General features: G+C 41.7%; 1 protein-coding gene across 1 annotated transcript in view; it reads right to left on the bottom strand.

Moving 5' to 3' along the window:
- Nucleotides 1–14401: 14401 nt before the first annotated feature.
- DISC1 (DISC1 scaffold protein) overlaps nt 14402–17639 on the bottom strand; it is a 413164-nt gene continuing 409926 nt past the window's right edge. Inside the window, exon 14 of the mRNA XM_055588267.1 lies at nt 14402–16533. The gene's annotated coding sequence lies outside the window, so the exon portion shown is untranslated. The remainder of the gene's footprint in view (nt 16534–17639) is intronic.

Here is a 17639-nt window from a genome sequence, read left to right as displayed (position 1 = left end):
ATTCCCATTTCTTTCAGAATTTTCAACAGTTTGTTGTGATCCACACAGTCAAAGGCTTTAGCCTAGTCAATGAAGCAGATGTTTTTCTGAAATTCCCTTGCTTTTTCTAAGATTCAACAGATGTCAGCAATTTGATCTCTGGTTCCTCTGCCTTTTCTAAATCCAATTTGAACATCTGGAAGTTCTCAATTCATGTACTGTTGAAGCCTGGCTTGGAGAATTTTGAGCCTAGCTTGAAAGATTTTGAGCATGACCTTGCTAGCATGTGAAGTGAGTGCATTTGTGTGGTAGTTTGAACATTCTTTGGCATTGCCCTTCTTTGAGATTGGAATGAAAAGTGACCTTTTCCAGCCCTGTGTCCACTGCCAAGTTTTCCAAATTTGCTGGCATATTGAGTGCAGCACTTTAACAGCATCATCTTTTAGGCCTTGAAATAGCTCAGCTGGAATTCTGTCACCTCCACTAGCTTTGTCTATAGTGATGCTCCCGCTTGACATCACACTCCAGGATGTCTGGTTCTAGGTGAGTGATCACATCATTGTGGTTATCTGGGTCATGAAGATCTTTTTTGTATAGTTCTTCTGTGTATTCCTGCCACCTCTTCTTAATATCTTCTGCTTCTTTTAGGTTCATACTGTTCTGTCCTTTATTGTGCCCATCTTTGCATGAATGTTCCCTTGGTATCTTCAATTTTCTAGAAGAGATCTCTAGTGTTTCCCATTCTATTGTTTTCCTCTATTTCTTTGCATTGATCACTGAGGAAGGCTTTCTTATCTCTCCTTTCTATTCTTTGGAGCTCTGCATTCAGATGGGTATATCTTTCCTTTTCTCCTTTGCCTTTCATTTCTCTTCTTTTCTCAGTTATTTGTAAGGCCTCCTCAGAAAATCATTTGCCTTCTTGCACTTCTTTCCTTTTGGGATGGTTTTGATCACCGCTTTCTATACAATGTTATGAGCCTCCATCCATAGTTCTTCAGGCACTCTATCAGATCTAATCCCTTGAATCTATTTGTCACTTACACTGTATAATCACAAGGGATTTGATTTAGGCCATAACTGAATGACCTAGTGGTTTTCCCTACTTTCTTCAATTTAAGTCTGAATTTCACAGTAAGTAGTTCATGATCTGAGCCACAGTCAGCTACTGGTCAGTTTTGTTGACTGTATAGAGCATCTTCATCATGAGTTTCAAAGAATAAAATCAATCTGACTTCAGTATTGATCATCTGGTGATGTCCAAGTGTAGAGTCGTCTCTCGTGTTGTTGGAAGAGGGTTGTTTGCTATGATCGGTGCATTCTCCTGGCAAAATTCTGTTAGCCTTTGCCCTCTTTTATTTTGTACTCCAAGGCCAAACTTTCTTGTTACTGAAGGTATCTCTTGACTCCTCTATGATGAAAAGGACACCTTTTATTGGTGTCCTTTGAAGGTCTTGTAGGTCTTCATTAGAACCATTCAACTTCATCTTCTTCAGCATTAGTGGTTGGGGCATAGATCTGGATTACTCTGATATCGAGTGGTTTGCCTTAAAAATGAACTGAGATCATTCTGTAATTTTTGAGATTGCACCCAAGTACTGCATTTCAGACTCTTTTGTTGACTATGATGGCTACTCCATTCCTTCTAAGGGATTCCTGCCCGCAGTAGTAGATATAATGGTCATCTGAATGAAATTCACCCATTCCCGTCCATTTTAGTTCACCAATTCCTAAAATGTGATGTTCACTCTTGCCATCTCCTGTTTGACCACTTCCAGTTTACCTTGATTCATGGACCTAACACTCCAGGTTCCTATGCAATATTGTTCTTTACAGCATCGAACTTTACTTTCACCACCTGTTGCATCTACGACTGGACATCTTTTCCACTTTGGCTCAGCTTCTTCATTCCTTCTGGAGCTATTTCTCCACTCTTCTCCAGTAGCATATTGGACACCTCCCGACCTGGGGGGTTCATCTTTTATTGTCATATCTTTTTGCCTTTCATACTATTCATGGGGTTCTCAAGGCAAGAATGCTGAAGTGGCTTGCCATTCCTTTCTCCAGTGGACCATGTTTCAGAAGGTAGACAGAACGAAAACTACAATTGTAGAAGACCCAGGGAAGGGACTTACCTTATTCACATGTCATGTGGGTGTCCAGGCTTCCAAGCGAAGGAGTAGGAGACCAGAGCTGGTCTCAAGAAGGGCAGATTAGACTATCATACATGCATAAATCTGGAGTGCCAGAGATCAAAGAGCCAAGTACTTTGAGGAACAGAAGTTCCTAAAAAGAAAGAAAATGATGTAGAAAGAAGGAAGACCCTAATTATAAACTTTGAGTAAGTTGTAATCATATTGAAGATGAACTCTGTTGCCAAGTTCCAATTAAACAGTTTACCAATAAACAGTGGGTGCCCATCAGCTCCTCCATTTTCAAGGGTTACCTAAAATAAACTGGTCATATATATTACAAGGGCTCCCCAAGTGGCCCAGTGGTAAAGAATCCCCCGGGTAATGCAGCAGACACAGGTTCAGTCCCTCAGCAGGTAAAGTCCCTTGGAGAAGGAAATGGCAACCTATCAGTATTCTTGCCTGGAAAATTCCATGGACAGAGGAGCCTGGCGGGTTACAGTCCAAGTGGTTGCAAGAGTCGGATGAGACTTAGTGACTAAACAGCAACAACATGCGTCACAAGCCATTGATATATTAGTTCAGTGACACCTAAATACTGTGCAAGACTGCATAAGAAGAGAAGCGAATCAGCCAGTGCATTAGCTAAAAGTCACTGCATTTTAATCATAAGACAACATGAAAATGGAATCAAGGTGTTTCTGTCTCCTGGTAACATTGCTTTTTTCAGATTTTGGACTGAGGCAATCCAATATATCCTCCTTATAGGTAGTGATCCATAAATTTAAGTTTCCTTATCTGTAGAAGAGGGATAACAGTAACTACCTGTGGGGTTGTTGTTATAATTAAGATTATTCATGCAAATCCCTTGGGAGTTCTCTGCTGAATATGGAATCATGTTTCTGCTCTTCTTCACATTAAAACTCTTCCCAAGGATTTTGTTAACTCTTATAATCTCCTGTGACTTTCTTTCCTTTTCTCCACTTGCACTTCTCTTTCTTTTAAGTATTCCTCTCTTCCTACTTGTTCTACACGGTTCTATGGCTTTAAGCACTATCTATATGGCATCATCATTTAAGCACCATCACCAGCTCTGGAAGATGGTGATGGACAGGGAAGCCTGGCATGCTGCAGTCCATGGGGTCACAAAGAGTTGGACACAATTTAGCGACAACACAACAGGACATGACTCCCTGGTCCAGCTTAAATATATGCTGCCTACTCAATATTCTGGCTGGCAATTTCCATTCCCTGCACCCCTCTTGCAACACACAAACACACACTCACCCTCTTCCTCAAGCTCTTCTCTACCTCCATAATGATATCACTATTTACTCACTTGCTCAGATCCCAAACCCAGGGCTTCATTGCTTTTCCTCCCTCACACTCTGGACAAATGATTATGAAGTGAGATATGTGAAACCCAAGAATCAAGGCTGTGAGCACAACCATGAGCAAAGGCTGGTATGGAAACAGGTGAGAATTTGAGGAATAGTGAGTAACCCAGAGTAACTGGGAGGAGGTTGCTTAAGATGGGTTTGGAAGGATACTCTGGTTACAGACAATGATCACCCTTGAATAAAAATTTTATTTTCTGGGCAACAACAAATCACTGAAAGATTTTGAGCCTGATCTAACCATTGGTTTAGGAAGATAACTTTGACCATGAATTTGAATTATGAGACATGCAAGACAAAGAAACCAATTAAAAACCTATAGCAATAGTTCAAGTAAATGTAATGAGAAACTGGACAAGATAGTGAATAGAGAAAATAAGAGAGATATAAAAACTTGAAATGCTAAAAGCATTACAACTTTCCTGTTTGGATTTGGGATGAGGAAGAAGGAGTATAAGGAAATAGTGAGGGTTCTTGTTCTGTTTCCCAGAAGATAAATATGCCAGGAACTATGGTCAAGGACAGCTGAATGATAGACAGACTTTTAGAAGGAAGAACAAAATGAAATTGGCTTTAGACGTGTTGAATTTGGGATGGTATAGTGACAGGAATCTCCGGCAGAATCTAAAGCTCTGAAAAGAAGACAAAATCTGAGGATGAGAGGAAAATACTGAGCCACATATAGCTTCCCTGGTAGCTCAGATGGTAAAGAGTCCGCCTGCAGTGTGGGAGACCCAGGTTTAATACCTGGGTCGGGAGCCACACACAGTTTGGAATCTGGGACCCAGCACCTAAAAATGGCAACCCACTCCAGTATTCTTGCCTGGGAGATCCCATGGACAGAGAAGCCTGGCAGGCTACAGTCTTTGGGGTCACAAAAGAGATTCAACAACAACACTTAGTGAGCCAACAACCACAACCACTTAACATATGGGGGGTGCTCAATAAATAGCTTCAATTGTCTCATAACTTTGGGAATGATCTCTAGAAAGATAATGTTAAAATTGTTGGAGCAGATGAAATTACCCAGTGAGAAAGGAGATCTGAGGACAGAGGCTCAGGTTATTGATCTTTGAAGCAGGAGAAGGAATAATCAAGCAGGAATACTGATGCAGGATGAGACCTCGGGGGGTGTAGAGTCCTAGAACCCCAGAGGGGAGAGAGAGATTCAATGCAGAATAGATTTGTTTCAACACTGGACTTTGCTACCAAAATGTCAAGTGGAATGAAGACTGAAAACGCTATGGGATTCTGCAGGCCATACACAAAAAGAGTTTTAATGAGGTGGGGCAGACAAGAGTCACCCCCTGGGGACTACAGAGTGAGCATGGGATCTGAGAGCATAAGGATGCAGCAATAACTTCTAGTACTGAATCTTTATCCCAGATGCATCCGTGGTCAAGTTTCCCAGGTCTCTGGTAGTTGCGTGGGCATGAATGAATATTTTAGCCCTTCAGTCCATGCAGGTAACTATTTCTGATGAGCTCAAGAAACATGCCCATTTTGACAGTTCTATTCAACTTCCCATCATGGTTCAAAACCAAAATACAATTTTTATCCCAACAACGCCACTAGGCTGACTTGTGGGAATCACATGTCTACCTCTGGAAATGTCTGGGGGATAAAAGGTTTCATTCTGTGTGCCTTTATGAATTCTTTTTCCCCCTAATTGGGGAAGTCTTTCAGTAGTTCAAGAAAATCCTTCACTTCCTCTATGGGACAGAGGCGTCTCTTTATGATTCAGGGAAAAGCATTATGGCAGAGTGAGTCATAGTGTCTTGATAACATAACAAAGGGAAAAATAAGAACTAGGCAATTTGAGAGCAATTATTGCAATCTTCTTAGTGGCTATGATTTCAGATTTGCCATAACCATCACCAGTGAATAGCTGATTTAACAAGAAAGTGCTTTAACAAGAGAGAGAAAGGGAGAAGGGGTGGGCTGGAGTGGGGAGAGCAAGGAAATGATTCAATGTTGGTTCCCAACCTCCCCAACTGAGTCAGTCTCAATTCCCGACGTGGATAGGCTGGTGTCATCCCCAAGGACACTTGCTTTGGGTCAGTCTTTCACTGGCCTGTCTCCTGACTACCTTTAGAATTCCACTCTGGGCATCTAGCAGGGCACACCCTCCCAGGACAAGGTCCCGACCTGACGCCATGCACCTCAAGTACTGCTTGTTCATGGGAAAGAAACACGGAACCAAAGAAACCCTTTATCTGTGAATTCATAGTCTAGAATCTTCCTTACATCTGAGACCTACCATGGTTCATTGGCCTCACAGTGGGAAAGAGCTCAGGGTCTTCCAAGCACAAAATATCCAGCAGGGAGTTCCCTGCTAGTCCAATGGTTAAGACTCTGCACTCCCAATGTAGGGGACTCAGTTTCCATCCTTGGTCAGGGAACAAAGATACCGCATGCCGCAACTAAGACTTCACATGCTGTGACTAAAGATTCCTCATGCTGCAACTAAGACCCAGCACAGCCAAATATATGAAATATTTTTAAAATATCCAGACACTTTAATTCACTTCAAACCCCTTGAGGTTAAGTGTCTCCCTGGTGACTGCCAGCTCTTCAAGCCCAGAAGAGATGCCTATGTACACTTGTCCTTAAAAGTCAAAACTCCACTTAGCAAGATCCCACTTGGCTTGTGCCGTGCATGCATCTGATTTTCCTTGTGTGACAAATAATTAATCAGAAATTTCCTGTGCTTTGTGTGGGACCTGCCATTGCACACAAGTCTTTTACATGTTCATTTTTTCCCCAAAAAGTTACAACATATCTTTTGCCTCCCCCTGGCCTCGTTACTACTTTCTTATTTTCTCCCATCTTTTGTAAGAGTGCATGTTTTATTGTCATCTTCATTTTTTAAAAACACCCTTCAGCAGTGTCTTTGCCCACAGCAGGGATTATCAAAGTCTCTCTGGGTCCCCTCATGTTCCTGTCAAGGAATTCTTACTCACTCTGCTTGTAAAGAATGGAACGCTGGTAGACACAAAGCATCAGACACTTCCATCCCAGTGAAGAAAGCCTTGGTGCAGGGCTCCTATTTACAAAGACTCCTATGGAAGCAGAGTCTCCATTCCCAGCATCTCCAGCTGTGTGGTTGTTACAGATGCTCTTATCCTGCTGAGAGCAGGAGTCCCCACTGAAGGTGAGATAAACGCGGGAGCCCCAGCCAGAGTCCCTTCAAGGTTAATAAACGAAGAGGGTGCTTTCAAACCACAGAGTTCACCCTGGAGCTCTCAAGTCATCAGGAACTGCTACTTTTCCTTTCTGCTCTAAAGAGGAAAAGCAAATAAATTAGGTAAGAAAAAGAGAAGTAAATCATCAAAGCCCTAAGAGGGAAGGATCAGTAAAAGTTAGGAAAGTAGGTGAAGTGGGGTGGAGATAAAAAGGATGGAGTGTCAAGGGACAGGGTACTGAAATACACCTTTGGAAGGAGACCAAGAGCTGGGGAAACTCACAGGGGCCTGGAATCTGCATTCCTACATTGCTCGGGGGCTAAGGATGTGAAATGTGTGGGGTCCAGGTAGGGGGAGTGTTTTGGCTCTGGCCATTCAAAGCCAAGCTCTAGATCATATGCAAGTCTGCAGGTTGGAGAGGATGCTTTAGAAAGAGCCATGAGTGTTTATGATTATTTACCCTCAGCTAGGCTGGACTGAGTAAACAGACGTTCCCCAAAGCACTTTCTATGTCAATCTTTCATGTTCTCTTGAGTATCTGAGACCACCCTGGGAGTTGGGAGAAGGGGCACATGAAGCCACAAATGTGAAACACGTTTTTTAATTGAACAAGAAAGGATCTCTTTATTTAAGTATATGTACCTGATTCTCCAGAGAAACCAAGATGATTTCAAGGAACATCGCAAGAAATACCAATCAATAATAAAATCGAGCAAAGTTTATATCATAAACAATGCACAAAATAAAAGAAAAATGTTATGCAAAAACATTTACATTATTAACACAATGTAACAAGCAAATATATCAATAATTGTATAATATACTATAAAAACTATAAGATTAAATTTTTAAAATCAGAATACTAAAATACAGAGTTAAAGAACAAGTAGAAATAGAAAACCCCACATACAACTTGAGTTATTCCCTTTGGGGCATACACAGTGGTCTTGACTGGGTTGCATTCACACTTAAATTGATTCTGTTCACTTTCTATACTAGAAATTTTCTTCATTTTAAAAGCCTATATATGTTGATTTATCTTTCAATTCTTTCATTTATATTGATCTCTTTGAGTCTTTCCACCACGCCAGATGGAAGGGTTTATTATTATCAATTTCATTTTGCAGATATTCAAACAAAGGATCAAGAAGACAACTGGCAAGTGGGAAATGACTTCAGTCCAGGTCTTTGGCCTTCTAAATCCTGGATGCGTGTGGGACCCCACACACTTACCTGGAGAGAATCCAGACCTTCAAGAGGCAGAGCACAGACCTCAAGAAGGCAGCGTCGGTGAGGAGAGGAGTGAAATGCCGCTGCAGAGTTGAAGCTGCTCATTTTAATGGCAGAAATTGCCCAGCTGTGATTTGCCTGCTGTGGTAATTGTGGATATATCTGTGACAAGAGGAAGCACCACAAAATCAATGAAACCAATCAATACCTGGTCAGGAATCCCCTCAGCAGAGGAAGGACTGCTTGCAGCCTGGTTGCTGTCGTCAATTTGTTCCCTAATTTAAGCTTCATTGCAAATGCGTCACTCTTCCTTACCTTTTACTCCAGAACTCTCACTCCTGGGAATTCCTCCCAGGAACAAAATTCAAAGGAAAGGAAAATCTATATGCATGAAAATATTGTTGCAGCTTTGTCTATAACAGCAAAATATTGGAAAGATTTAGTATCTCTCGAGAAACCTACATGCAGGTCAGGAAGCAACAGTTAGAACTGGACAGGGCTTAGACTGGAACAGACTGGTTCCAAATAGGAAAAGGAGTATGTCAAGGCTGTATATTGTCACCCTGCTTCTTTAACTTATATGCAGAGTACATTATGAGAAACACTGGGCTGGAGGAAGCACAAGCTGGAATCAAGATTGCTGGGAGAAATATCAATAAACTCAGATATGCAGATGACACTACCCTTATGGCAGAAAGTGAAGAACTAAAAAGCCTCTTGATGAAAGTGAAAGTGGAGAGTGAAAAAGTTGGCTTTAAGCTCAACATTGAGAAAACGAAGATCATGGCATCTGGTCCCATCACTTCATGGCAGATAGATGGGGAAACAGTGGAAACAGTGGCTGACTTTATTTTTGTGGGCTCCAAAATCACTGCAGATGGTGACTGAAGCCATGAAATTAAAAGACTCTTACTCCTTGGAAGGAAAGTTATGTCCAACTTAGATAGCATATTGAAAAGCAGAGACATTACTTTGCCAACAAAGGTCCACCTAGTCAAGGCTATGGTTTTTCCAGTGGTCATGGATGGATGTGAGAGTTGGACTGTGAAGAAAGCTGAGCACAGAAAAATTGATGCTTTTGAACTGTGGTGTTGGAGAAGACTCTTGAGAGTCCTTTGGACTGCAAGGAGATCCAACCAGTCTATTCTAAAGGAGATCAGCCCTGGGTGTTCTTTGGAAGGACTGATGCTAAAGCTGAAACTCCAGTACTTTGGCCACCTCATGAGAAGAGTTGACTCATTGGAAAAGACTCTGATGCTGGGAGGGATTGGGGGCAGGAGGAGAAGGGGATGACAGAGGATGAGATGGCTGGATGGCATCACCGAATTGATGGATGTGAGTTTGAGTGAACTCCAGGAGATGGTGATAGACAGGGAGGCCTGGCGTGCTGCAATTCATGGGGTCGCAAAGAGTCAGACACGACTGAGCAACTGAACTGAAGTGAACTGAATGACATAGGAAAGAAATAGAGGAAAATAATAAAATGGGAAAGATTAGAGATCTCGTCAAGAAAATTAGAGATACCAAGGGAACATTTCATGCAAAGATGGGCACAATAAATGACAGAAATGGTATGGACCTAACAGAAGCAGAGGATACTAAGAAGAGGTGGCAAGAATACAGAAGAACTATACAAAAAAGATCTTCATGACCCAGATAATCACGATGGTGTGATCACTCACGTAGAGTCAGACATCCTGGAATTCAAAGTCAAGTGGGCCTTAGGAAGCATCACTACGAACAAACCTAGTGGAGGTGATAGAATTTCAGTTGAGCTATTTCAAATCCTAAAAGATGACGTTGTGAAAGTACTTCAGTCAATATGCCAGCAAATTTGGAAAACTCGGCAGTGGCCACAGGACTGGAAAAGGTCAGTTTTCATTCCAATCCCAAAGAAAGGCAATGCCAAAGAATGCTCAAACTACCGCGCAATTGCACTCATCTCACATGCAAGCAAACTGATGCTCACAATTCTCCAAACCAAGCTTCAACAGTGCATGAACCATGAATGTCCAGATGTTCAGCTGGATTTAGAAAAGGCAGAGGAAGCAGAGATCAAATTGCCAACATCCTTTGGATCATAGAAAAAGAAAAGAGTTCCAGAAAAACATCTACTTCTGCTTATTGACTATGCTAAAGCCTTTGACTGTGTGGATCACAATAAACTGTGGAAAATTCTGAAAGAGACGGAATATCAGACCACCTGACCTGCCTACTGAGAAACCTGTATGCAGGTCAAGAAGCAACAGTTAGAACTGGACTTGAAACAACAGACTGGTTCCAAATAGGGAAATGAGTATGTCAAAGCTATATATTGTCACCCTGCTTCTTTAACTTATATGCAGAGTACATCATGAGAAACGCTGGGTTGATGAAGCACAAGCTGGAATCAAGATTGCTGGGAGAAATATCAATAACCTCAGATATGCAGATGCTACCACCCTTACGGCAGAAAGAGAAGAAGAACTAAAGAGCCTCTTGACGAAAGTGAAAGAGGAGAGTGAAAAAGTTGGCTTAAAGCTTAACATTCAGAAAACGAAGATCATGGCACCTGGTCCCATCACTTCATGGCAAATAGATGGGGAAACAGTGGAAACAGTGACAGACTATTTTCTTGGGCCCCAAAATCATGGCAGCCGTGAAATTAAAAGAGGCTTCTCCTTGGAAGAAAAGCTATGACCAACCTAGACAACATATTAAAAAGCAGAGACATTACTTTGCCGACAAAGGTCTGTCTAGTCCAAACTATGGCTTTTCCAGCAGTCATGTATGGATGTGAGAGTTGGACTATAAAGAAAGCTGAGCACCGAAGAACTGATGCTTTTGAAATGTGGTGTTGGGGAAGACTGTTGAGAGACCGTTGGACTGCAAGGAGATCAAACCAGTCCATCCTAAAGGAAATCAGTCCTGAATATTCATTGGAAGGACTGATGCTGAAGCTGAAGCCCCAATACTTTGGCCACCTGATGTGAAGAGCTGACTCATTTGAAAAAAATCCTCATGCTGGGAAAGACTGAAGGCAGGAGGACAATGGGATGACAGAGAATGAGATGGTTGGATGGCATCACCGACTCGATGGACATGAGTTTAAGTAAGCTCCGGGAGTTGCTGATGGACAGGGAGGCCTGGCGTGCTGCAGTGCATGGGGTCACAAAGAGTCAGACACGACTGAGCAACTGAACTGAACTGAACTGACACAGAAATAGGGACTTCCCAGGTAGTGCCAGTGGTAAAGAACCCACCTGCTGGTGCAGGGCACCTAAGAGACACTGGTTCTATCCCTGGGTCAGGAAGATTCCCTGAAGGAGGGCATGGCAACCCATCCCAGTATTTTTGCCTGGAGAATCCCATGGACAGAGGAGCCTGAGAGTCACAAAGAGTCGGAGAAAACTGAAGTGACTTAGGACAGACGGATGGACATAGGAATATCTAAGCTACAGCAGATCAACTTGATAGAACATTATGCAGCAACAAATACAAAGATTACAATGATTATGTAGCAAAATGGAAAATACCATCATCTTAAACATAAAAAGCAGAATAAAAAATAGACTAGTTGCAATTTAATGAAAATATATTTTTGTGTAGATGAATAGAAAAATGAAGATTATACATGAATCTTTTAAAACAATTGTTAATGTTGTTCTTATAAATAAAATAATATAGGAAACAAAATAATGAGTGACTATTGCTTAATATGAACTTAACTGCTATTGGGTGTCTTTCTGTATGTGCATTGTCTTACAATTTATCATGTAGATGTAAAACCAAGAGTTCTGAGAAACAATGCTATTTTCATTACTGGCTGAATGATTTTCACTAAGATTTTAACCTCTATAAATTTATAAATAGTCACAAATTTATCCATCATCAGTTCAGTTCAGTTCAGTCGCTCAGTCGTGTCTGACTCTTTGCAACCCCATGAACTGCAGCACGCCAGGCTTCCCTGTCCATCACCAACTCCCAGGGTTCACTCAGACTCATGTCCATTGAGTCAGTGATGCCATCCAGCCATCTCATTCTCTGCCGTCCCCTTCTCCTCCTAACCCCCAATCCCTCCCAGCATCAGGGTCTTTTCCAATGAGTCAACTCTTCGCATGAGGTGGCCTAAGTACTGGAGTTTCAGCTTTAGCATCATTCCTTCCAAAGAACACCCAGGGCTGATCTCCTTTAGAATGGACCGGTTGGATCTCCTTGCAGTCCAAGGGACTCTCAAGAGTCTTCTCCAACACCACAGTTCAAAAGCATCAATTTCTCGGCGCTCAGGTTTGTTTCACAGTCCAACTCTCACATCCATACATGACCACTGGAAAAACCATAGCCTTGACTAGCTGGACCTTTACTGGCAAAGTAATGTTTCTGCTTTTCAACATAGAAAGAACAATTTTTATAATAAGAATTCAATAAATGTTTCTGGAGTGAATAAACAGACAATGGGAAGAGATCAAATTCCTGTCATGCACTTGAGCTGTTTCCAATAGATGCTTCAAACTCTTGAAAACAGAAGAGAAAAATCAATCAGTTCTTATGTGTTATTTTAATAATGAGAAGAGATATTTTCTAGACTGTTCTTCACGCTGGTGCCTGTCAGAACCTCCTTTCTCCAGTGTTAAAGTATATGTGGTAGGTACCTTTAAAGGCATACCCATTTGAATAAAACACTGATTGCAGAAGTAACTCCTAAGAAGCAATGGGGGAGAGATGTAACTCCATTCCCCCAGCTGCACTCTGACTTCATAGCCAACTACAGCTCTCTTAGGTCTCTTCGATCTTGTCTTCCAAGGAAGGAGGCTTTGCCCAACTCCCTAACCCAGGACCAGAACTGGAATTACAGAAGGGATTGAAGTTTTGGTACCTTACCACCTGACATCATTGTTCAAGTGTCAAAACAAAATTCATCCCTTGTCTTTAAAATGGTAATATTTATAATATTTTATAACTTATAATATTTGTAGTTATAAATATTATTAGTTACTTCCTTCAGATCATTTGATCATAATATCTGACAGTTGTCTTTTTATCACCAGTTTGTGGCACACTCCCCAGTATGGTGCTGGGTACTCAGTGGGTGCTTACAAGGGGGTAAATTCTGAGGCAGTGCTGGGGGCCTGGGCCCAAGTGCCCTGCCCTACCCAAGGCCCCACTTCCAGTCTCCATGATCATGGCTTTTTTCTTAAAGAATTGATTTTTTGAATAAATAAGCAGAAGCACTTGGTACAAATTTTTAAAAGAACAGGGCACAGAAAAAGTAAATCTCCTTCCAACCCTCTTCCCCAAGTTAAGTGGGCCCCTTTGCAGGGATATTTCTGCAGACGCAAGTAGACGTGTATAGAAAGACCTTTTAGCAACTTCAAAGCATTCCATAGTGTGGCTGTGCCATAATTTATTTAAAAACAGTTTGCTATGGATGAAAATTTAGCTTGTTTCCAATTTTCTCTCTTACAAACAATAGGGCTGTTAAAAAAATAAACTGAGGCATTTTAAACTTTTTAAGAGTTTTTTTTTTGGGCAAAAATCAATCTGAATCAGGTGATACCAAACCAGAAGTAATTGGGAGACACCACTGACAGGAGGAAAAAAAAGTTTCACAGAGAAAATGTGGAAGCAAGGGAAGGACTGATTGGCTATAGTTCAAAGCCTAATTGGCTGTTTGTGACTGGTCATCCTCAGGCTTCAATTTCATAACCTTGAAGCATTTACAGGCTTAGATGTGGGTTTGCTGGTATAGGTGCCAGGGCATTGGAGCTCCCCCAGGCTAATGGATTCCTTGTTTAACTGCTTTAACAGTATAAATGCACATGGAAACTCCACTCATGTGTGAGTAGATTTGTAATTTAAGCACCTGAATGAAGAATTTCTAGAAAGGATGAAGCAGAGAATGGTTGCTGAGAATATCTAGACATTTGTGACTCTGTTGGGATCAGGTAATATTTATGAATTTATTTACAGAAGTCTGACAATTTATGATGACTTTCTACCCAAAAGTTAACGTCATTCTCTGTATTCAATTCTCCTCTTGTGTTCTTCATCTTAAAATTTCCTTCAGACAAGGCTTGTATGTTTCTTATTTATATTTGTTCCTAGCTGTTTTCTTTTCTTGTTGCTATTGAAAGTAGGTCTTTTCTTATACTTTATGTTCTGATTATTATTTGTATATGTAAAGCATATTGATTTTGGTAAGCTGATTGTGTTGTTATTTGTGTAAGTAAATTTTGTGTTTGTTAATTCTCTTAGGTTGTCTGGCTTACAATGACATCACCTGTCACTATTAATGTTGTATCTCCTCCTTTCCAGCTTGTAACTCTCATTTGTTTTTCTGTCCTAAGCCAGTACCTCCAGTAAAATATTTCAGTGTTGTTAGTGGACACTCTGTCCTGTTCCCCATTTAATAGTAATGTTATTTTCAATTTCTTCAAAGGGTCTGGAATATAAAAGTCTATCATTTTCTGACTGGTTAATATCTGAAAATAAGCACATGCACACTTTTAAAGCATTGCTTTATTAGAAACATTTTGTGCAATGTCAGTACATGATTCATCGTATAACAGAAAGATGAGATGAGTAAAGCTGATACATTTTTCTATCCTCCATACTCCAGAAGATAAAAAAAAAAAAATGTTAAAGGTGCACCAATGACTTGGGTAACATTTTTAGTTTAACACATAAAAAGTAAATTTCATGAAGTAATAAATTACATGACAAAATTCAAAGATTAGATAAGATGAGGGTATTCAAAATTAGAGCATCAAATTACTTCTTAATGTAAGCCATTAAACAGTGAGTGTAAAGCTGCTTTCTCTAATGTTTTCTGAAAAACACCGATTAGATGGACATTTTCAAGAAAATCTGCCTATTGTCAGGGAGTAGGTGGTTGTTCCTGGTATGACTTTACAGGGGATGGGGAATGAATGGTGGATTAGGACAGTGCTGGGTGGCGGGTCCTTGAAGCCTGTCTGAGCCTAGATTTCAATGTCACAGTGCAGCGAGGCTCAACTCAGGGTGTGAGGAGCCAGGGTTTCCCTAGGCTCAGTTCTCTGATTCTCAAGCAGGAGTTCCAAGATGACCACCTGTTCTCAAGGGAACAAATAAGCCCTAGGGGAACAAATAGTCCCTCAAAGACATTGAAAGCACTTTAGTAAGAACACAGGTAAGAGTGGTCTACCTGTCTTCGGGGGTCTAACTGTTGCTTCTGGTCCCCTATTCACCTGCTCTGTGCTGTGGGTAATGTTCATCAGTCTCCCGAGGTGCAATTCCATCAACTACAAACACCTGCCCCATAAGGTTGGAGTAAGAATTAAGATGATGATGATTACAAAGGTGTTGGAACAGTCCCAACACACACATGTGAGCATTTTCATGCTCCTGTGCTGGGGAATCCACCCCTACTACACAGGAAGAATCGTTTCTAATATTACATGTTCATCTGATTTGAGGAAGATCATTTTGATGTTGAAATTTCAAGAAGTTAGAAGGAGCCGGGAATGTCACTGACTGAGAACATGCCACAGCTCAGGCTGGTGGAAGACAAATGGCTGGCGTTCAGGTGCCAGCAGCTCAGCGCAGACTACCCCGTGATTCATCATTGCTTCTCTTGCATGGTGCCATGGAATCAGACCCAAAGTCATCATTTCCACCCGCACTTGTGCTTGTGGTCCTGACTGTCTCCATAAAGCTTAGCTTTTTTATTGTTATTGCTTTGTGGCTTTTAAATTCAAGCTCTAATCTCCTCTTACGTTGCCCTGACAGAAACTGCCCTATATTATGGTTTCGGATACACAGCCCTGGGTTTTGGGGAGTCACAGTGGCTGAAGAGGGGTGTGAGAAGGTTGTGTGGGCAGAAGAAACACCCTGGCCTTGTGCAGGCTTCCTGGCTGCCTCTGACACCAGCAAAGGCTAGGGATGAGCTGCAGCAGGTGGTTAAAGCATCATTCACCCACCTTGATGTGGCATCTCAACAAGGAGATGGATATGCATACACTGGGGCACTGGAGAACACTTATTTGGGGCACACTCATATAGTCATTAGCTTCCAGAATTTTCAGATACATCATAACCTCACAGAATTATTCATGATGGTACCTGAGTAATATAAAACACTTGCGTTAGGTGACTCTTAAAATGTCTTGTGGGTTTTTTAAGATGACACTTCTCAAAGTAGGGACTCGTTAGAGACAATTCTGACTCTACAAGTTTTGCTTCACTGGAATTAATTCAAGGACTGAGGAATTCCATGTGCCATGTGACTAGTACATAATATTGCTTAGACATGATAAATAATTCAGGAATTTGCTCCATCACTGAAAAACATTGAAAAGCATTCCTAGAACAAACTAATTATATTATTACTAAAATATGCATAGTATATATTTTTAAGTGCTCACCAGAAAATTTTAGAAAATACAATCAGAAAATTTATATGCTGTGCTTTTGCTTGTTCCCTGGACCACGGCCACCTGCTGGCTTAAGCAGGGCCATCTCCTGATGGAAGCACAGCACAGCATGGAAGGCTGAGCAAAGCACCAGCTGCCTTTGGAAATGGCAGTGTGACTTCAGGAAATGACAAAGATTGTCGACTGTCCATGGATCTGAATGAAGACAGGAGCGTCACTCCTCCTGTGAGCATCAAGAGACAGAAATATAAAAACACCAGTTAGTCAATTACACTTACAAACTGTGGCCAGTCCTTACTAACTCAACACTGCAAAAATTTGGGGCTTTACTGGTAGCTCAGTCAGTAAAGAATCTGCCTGCAATGTGGGAAACCTGGATTCAATCCCTGGGTTGGGAAGATTCCATGGAGGAGGGCTTGGCAACCCACTCCAGTATTCTTGCCTGGAGAATCCCCATGGACAGAGGAGCCTGGTGGGCTGCAGTCCATGGGGTCACAGAGTCAGACACGACTGAACAGCTAAGGACAACACAGCATAGCAAAGGTTTTGAGTTTCATCTCTAAGGCATACGTAAGTGATATAAACCAGTATATGGATCATGACACCCCTAGAGAATGCAGTAGACTGATGGAATATTAATAGAATTTAAATTTAAAAACTATGATCCATTAAACTTGGGGAGTTTGGGATGAGACGGAATCAGGAGGGTTTTCTTACCTGAAGCACTCTCAAAGGCTAATGTGCTGATTGCACCATTGCTCTCCAGCAGAAATGATGGCATAGGAATCTTCCCAAACATGCCAAAGGAGAGCAGTGTGTCTGCAGAGCATCTCTCAAGGCTGCCTCCCTCAGTGCACCTTGGGAAGTGCTGTTGGGTGAGCTCAGCCTGTTCTACAGCCGCCTCAGCAGGGAGGGGCCTTCAGTGCCCCACATTACTGTTACTGACGACAGTCCTGCCTCACTGAGCACTGGTTAACTGAGTTCAGCACTGCCTCACTGAATACAACACTGCATGACTGAGTACAGCACTGGTTAACCAAGCACAGCAGTGATTAACTGAGTATAGCACTGATTATCTGAGTACAGCCCTGCCTCGCTGAGTACTATACTGCACTGAAGCTTTCCATTTCCATGTCCTGCCTGACCCTGGGTGAGACTGGTTCAGGGGAATATAGGAGAGGCTTAAACATTTAAATAAGTTCCCAACCCACTTATGGCCCCTACTCCCTTCCTGCTCTAGTTGTCGGTGAATTTCAGCAAGTCCTGATGAAACATCAGGGACCATCCTATAAAGACAGGCATTGCCACAACAGGAAAACCAGACGGCTG

Source organism: Bubalus kerabau, chromosome 1, assembly GCF_029407905.1.
Source record: "Bubalus kerabau isolate K-KA32 ecotype Philippines breed swamp buffalo chromosome 1, PCC_UOA_SB_1v2, whole genome shotgun sequence".
Lineage (NCBI taxonomy): Eukaryota > Metazoa > Chordata > Mammalia > Artiodactyla > Bovidae > Bubalus > Bubalus kerabau.
This window is presented reverse-complemented; position numbering and strand designations above follow the sequence as displayed.